This window comes from Elephantulus edwardii, unplaced genomic scaffold, assembly GCF_000299155.1.
Source record: "Elephantulus edwardii isolate Elephantulus edwardi_28Jun2011 unplaced genomic scaffold, EleEdw1.0 scaffold00549, whole genome shotgun sequence".
Lineage (NCBI taxonomy): Eukaryota > Metazoa > Chordata > Mammalia > Macroscelidea > Macroscelididae > Elephantulus > Elephantulus edwardii.
In genome coordinates, this window is record NW_006400299.1 from 55,046 (window position 1) to 61,437 (window position 6,392).

At 38.4% G+C, this 6,392-nt stretch overlaps 1 pseudogene; it reads left to right on the forward strand.

Annotated features, from left to right (window-relative positions):
• The first annotated feature begins 4,962 nt into the window (after window positions 1-4,962).
• On the forward strand, window positions 4,963-5,986 carry LOC102857006 (annotated as a pseudogene).
• Window positions 5,987-6,392: the final 406 nt, after the last annotated feature.

The following is a 6,392-nucleotide window of genomic DNA, read 5'->3' on the forward strand; positions in this document are numbered from 1 at the left end:
GGTGACTATAATGATGTGCTAAAGTATATTAGAGATAATGAGGATGGCCCAGGATAGGACAAGATACAGATTTATTGTTCATAAGGTCATTATGAGTGGTAGTCAACTCAGTGGTGCCTAACAACAACATGCTTATCTTTGCTGCAAGCTATTTTCTATGGTGCTCACCACGCCTATCATTGAGTCCGTCACTATAAATATGTGTAGAATGAATTGCTGTTTCTTGTATTTTCCTAGAAGCTTATCAAAGCCTCCTCTGATATTCTGGGGAACTGTAGGGAAGTAATTTTGAATTTATCATGGTCACAAGAACACTTTTCTCCATTATTTATATCATAAGAGATCTAAATAATAATTCTGCCTGTGTTATAATAACCACTTCCTTTGAGATGATTTAGCAAAGGAAGCCTATGAATCCATGAATAGTGGTATTAATTGTTGTTATGTGCTGTTATATCAACTGTGACTAGTTGTTGTTATGTGCTGTTATATCAACTGTGACTCTTAGTGACCCTATGTACACAGCTCTGAACGCTGTCCTATTTTGTGCCAATCTCACCATCTCTGATACACCTACCGCATTGCCACAGGGACTGTGTCAATCCTTCTCATCTAGGGCCTTCCCATACTGTGCTGACCCTCTCTCTGTCCTTCACAATATGATGTTCTTTTCCAAGGACTGGAGAAGTGCAACATGCACAAAGTATGCAAGGCAGAGTTTTAAAATTCTTGCCTCCAAGGAACAACCTTATTTCACTGTCTCCAGGATAAACTTGTTTGTTCTCTTGGCAGTCCATGATATATCCAATACTCCTCTCCAGCACCACAACTTAAAAGCATCAATTCTTCTGTCATCCTTACTCATTATCCAGCTTTCATATGCACAACAAGCAATTAAGAAGACTACGGTCTGGATCAGATGCACCTCAGTCTCTAGACTGACATTGTTGCTCTTGAGCACTCTGGAAAGGTCCCTAACAGCAGACTTTCCCAAAGAAAACCCTCTTTTGGTTTCTTGGCTACTGATGCCAAAAGATTTAATTGTTGATCCAAGTAAGATAAAATTGTTAATAACCTCAATCTTTTCTCCATCTGTCATGATGCTGCCAATTGGCCTGGTGGTGAGTATCTTTGTTTTCTTGATGTTGATTGGAATACATATTGAAGACTGCAGTCCTTGACCTGCTTCATCAAATGCTTCAAGTCCTCTTCAGTTTCAGCAAACAAGGTTGTATCATCTGCATAATGCAGGTTGTTGACGAGTATAGAAGGATCAGTGGTAACATGTGGAAGGCCGAGTCTGACTTATACTGCTTCATAAAGGTGAACCATCCCCATCAATAACATCAATAGTACCAAACAAATAGCTACATGGTCAGATATGTCACCCCCAAACCTATTTCTATTAATCATTGAGTCCAATGTTCATTGCAAATTGACTCACAGATTTTACTCACAGTTGTGAGATTTGTTAGAGAAATGGGCCAGGGGTGAGGGGAATGAAGGATACCACACAATATAAATCTAGATTTAGTGAACCATAGCCCCAAGCCAGACTAACAGCAAGATATAATTCCTCAATTAGTTCAGACAGCTTCTTTGTCAACAAGTGAAAGTCTAAGTTCAGTTCAGCAACACAAATAAACCTCTGGTTTCCCCAGTTCTATAAGCTTTGTCTCATAGTAGTCACAAGTCAGCTATTCATTCAGTCATCTGGAGAAAAACCTTTAACTTTGCCTCCATCTCCAGGTTTCTGTCAGGCTATACCTTAACACAGCCTTTTCACTATTTCTCCACCACCTCTCCACAGGTGGTAAGCACTTTCTTTTATTAGTTCCACAGACGTTGATGATTTGTAAGACCAAGTGTTTATAGTTGAGATAGCTGGAGACCATACCGCCAGCAAGGGCTAAGGCAATGGATAGAAATGCCGTTTTTCAAAATTCTAGCTTCACAGTTACTCTTCCTCCAATCCTGATGTAATATTCTCTTCATAAAGTCTAGCCTCCTGAGTGATCTATTCTACACCTAGATTGAAAATGTATGGAGAAAGAATACATCCCTGAAACACTTTGAATATATAAAAAATTTGACAATTGTTAATTCCATGTGGTAGACATATATATGATCCTCTTACTCTTGTTTCAGTTTTTCAGTATATTTTAATGACTCTATACTAAAACAAATAAGAAAAACAACAATTATAAATTACAACGGTCAAAGCAGAACTCCCAATATTGTTGTTGTTATGTACCGTCAAGTCAACTGGGACTCTATGTCAAGAGCTCAGAACCCTGCCCTATCCTGAGCCAATGTCACTGTCACTGACACACACACGTGAAAGCCAGAACTTGATGGACTGCCTTACTTTTCTACCACTCATATTAGTGGAAAACATCTGAGATTTCTTCTGACAGATTTCTGTCTTAAACTGTTTCTGACCTTCACAAGTATTACTGTAATTCCGATCAAAGTGAGTAATAGAAAACTAGCAAGACTATATTCACTCTGTCAAAGGCAGAAAACTTTCAGGATCTTGAGAAACACAGCAGTCCTGAAGAACATTGGTTCTCAAAAATGTCATTGTATAATGAAATACTGTTGTTAGATGCCATTAAGTAAGTCTGGACTCACTTCCATGAAATGCACAATGAACACAGAATGAAACACAACTGGATCCTGTGCCATCCTAACCATCTCTGATATTCTCGAGCCCATTGTTGCAGCCATTGTATCAATTAATCTCATTGAGAATCTTTCTCTTTTTAAATGATCCTCAACAATATGGATTGACATAGTGACCATCACAATGGGCTTAAGCATATCAGAGATGGTGAGGATGACCCAGGATATAGTGAGGTTCAGACCTTTTGCTTTTATGGTGGCGGTGAGATGTTATTGACTTGATGATGCCTAACAACATCAACTTTACCACTCATGTCATTCTTCAGGGACTGGACCCTCCTGATAACATGCTCATATTGTGTGAGACAAGACTCACCATCCTTGTTTCTAAGGAACATTCTGGCTTCACTTCTTCCAAGACAGATTTGTCGGTTCTTGTGTAAACCGTAGTGTATTCAATAATCTTTGCCAACTCCTAATCCCACTTAGGAAACCATGTGAGATAAGACTCAAACCATGCATAGAGAGTAATGTATATTCAGAGTATACTGTTAAATATATATAACGACAGAAGAAAAACTTTTAAATAAATAAACAACAACTTAAGTGGGTAAAGAATTTGTCTGCTGACCAAAAGTTCAGCAGTTCAAATTCAACAACAGGTCCTCAAAAGAAAAAGAGATAGTATGCTTCCAAGAAGATTTACAATTATGTAAACCCTGTGAGCAGTCCTACTCTGTTCTACGAGATCACTGTGACATGTATTGATTCAATGGTAGTGGGTTTAATAAGTTTTAAAAAACACAGTCAATTGAATTTTGTTGTTGTTGTTATGTGCTGCCAAGTCGCTCATACTGACCCTGAAACTTGATCTATCCTGTGCCAACCTTATTGTCTCTGACACATCTACCCTCATTACCCCAGTCACTGAATCAATCCATCTCATCGAGGATCTTCCTCTCTTGCACTGTCCCTCCACCCTCCCAAGCATGATGTCGCTCTTCAAGGATTGATCCCTCATTGCAACATACTCAAAGTACGTCAGACAGAGCCTCAGAATCTTTGCTTCCAAGGAGCAGCCTGGTTTCATCTACTCCAAGAAGAACCTGTTTGTTCTCTTAGCAGTCCATGGCATATTCAATACTCTTCTCCAGTACCCCAGCTCAAATGTATCAATTCTCTTTATCTCATCCCTAGTCATTGTCCAGGTTTCTGATTTATAGCAAGTGATTGCAAAGACCATGGTCTGTATCAGGCACACCCTAGTCTCGAGACTGACATCATTGCTCTTCAGTATTCTGGAGAGGTCCCTGACAACAGACTTTACCTATGCAATTAATCTTTTGATTTCCTAGCTGCTGGTACTTAGAAAAGAATTAAAGAAGTTAAAAAATAGTTAAAATTAATAATAATAAAAATAGAGTACCTCACAGATGCTGAAATAGTAACAAGTTTGTAAGAGACTTAATTTTAAAATAAGATGAAAATGACATATTTCCAGGAAATTTCAAGTTATCAAAAAGAACATAAGAAGAACCATGAAATCAGAACAATTAGAGAATTATTAAAGAAGTTCAAATCTCCAATTAAAACCTTAACACACACGAGGAAGAGAGAGCATAAAATTAATTTCTACCAGATATTTAAGGGATAAATGATAACAAAATGAATAATAACCTCCACATAAAGTTGTGTTTATTATAAGAAAGGTAGCAAGCATTGCAAAGCACAGGAGCCCTTCACTGCATGGTAAAGCCTGGTGCCAGGCTGTCCCTGCACCAACCGCTGCCCGTGAGGACCATCATGGTTCCCTGCCATGCAGTCACTGCCACTGCCGAACCCTGGATCACCGCCGCCTCAGGACCATCTGTATGATTAGGCCACACTCTTCAATGAGTAAACTTATTCCTCAGTTCTGCGGTGTTCTTGGTTACACATTTATGGAGTTTCTGAAGGGCAGTGGAGATTACTGGTAGGCACAGCAAGACCTCTATGCAGACAAATGAACTGTAGAAATTCATTACTACTCCACCAGAAGCCCGCATAAGAGCGGTTAATCTGAACACAGAAGTGTTCAATTAAAATCCACAGAGCATTTTTGAAGAGTTTTGACCTGGGTGAGGTAAATCTCTGTTGCCTCAGTATTACTGGATTGAAGCATTGCTGCTTCTTGTTAGGAGGTTCATTTCATTTCCACTACTCCCAACATCATGCTCAAAGCACTGAGATTTTCAAGTGGAGTACTTTGACATAGACTTCAGTTTCTTTACATAATTTCTATATTCACTTTTTAAAATTCTTTCATCACATTCTCAAACATTTTTAGCTTAATTAACAATGGCTTGAACGAACTGCCCAGCTCCTGGAGAAGTCACAGAGAAGAACATGAGATTTCTTATTACACACAATCCAACCCATGCAACCTTAAATAGATTTATAGAGGAACTCAAGAAGTATGGAGTTACCATAATAGTAAGAGTATGTGAAGCAACTTACAACACTGCTTTTGTGGAAAAAGAAGGCATCCATGTTCTTGATTGGCCTTTTGATGATGGTGCACCATCGTCCAACTAGATTGTTGATGACTGGTTAAATCTTGTAAAAATTAAGTTTCATGAAGAACCTGGTTGTTCTATTGCTGTTTATTGTGTTGTAGGTCTTGGGAGAGCTCCAGTGCTTGTTGCTCTGACATTAACTGAAGGTAGAATGAAACTTGAAGTGCAGTACAATTCATAAGAAAAAAGTGGTGTGGAGCTTTCCACAGAAAGTAGCTTTTGCATTTGGAGAAGTATTGTCCTAAAACACGACTATGCTTTAAAGACTCTAATGGTTGGATAGCAGTATATTTACACAATGGAATGCTACAGTGCATTGAAAAACAAGGAACTCATGCAATATTATTCAAAATGGGAGACCCTCGAGGACATTATGCTGAGTGAAGTATCTCAGTCACAAAAGGACAAACACTGCATTGTGTCACTGTTGTAAAACAGGACTGACCTCGGGGTTGCGGGGAGACTGAGAAAAATGGGTTCAATAATGTATACTGCATTGAAACAGATGAGGGAGAAAACTGTTTAAGAGGGATATGTGATTAGATATTTTTGTCATGACAGGAGTCCAGAGCGAAAGCTGTATAGTGGAGTGGACCTGGGGGGAGAGGTTGTAAAACAATGAAAGAATTTTTCTTTTACTTTTCCAAGAGGGGAGTGTACTAGGGGGGAGGGTTGGGAGGGGAGAGAAGTGCAACAATAAATGAATGGAAATCCAAACTCTCTGTAAATTTTCATTGAAATTAATAATAACTTTTTTTTTAAAAAAAGACTCCAATGGTCATAGAAACAACTGTTGCAGTCAGTAAAATAGGTGCCTGATTATATTGTCTTGATAGTGGAACTTGAAACAGGAACTCATTTGTAATGCATATTTATCAACCTGTTAGCTTAATGGGTAAGTCTAAGAAAGCTTCTGTAGAAGTATTGAAAAGCTGTTTAACCAGGCTACAAGAATTTCAGTCTCCATGTTTGGGTCACTGTCAGCCTTCCTGGACACTTAGCTAACTAAGGTTTCTTAATGTTCAGCATTTAAAATGTACTTATCATTTGTACCAATTGACTTTCCCTGAAATCACGCAGAATTGTTATAAAACTTAAAATATTTTCCCAATTCACAATCTTACCGATAAATAAAAACTTTAGGGAGAAATTAGATGCCAAAAATACTCAGCAGGATATTTGTGTATTTTTAGTACCATACAGGAGCTCTGG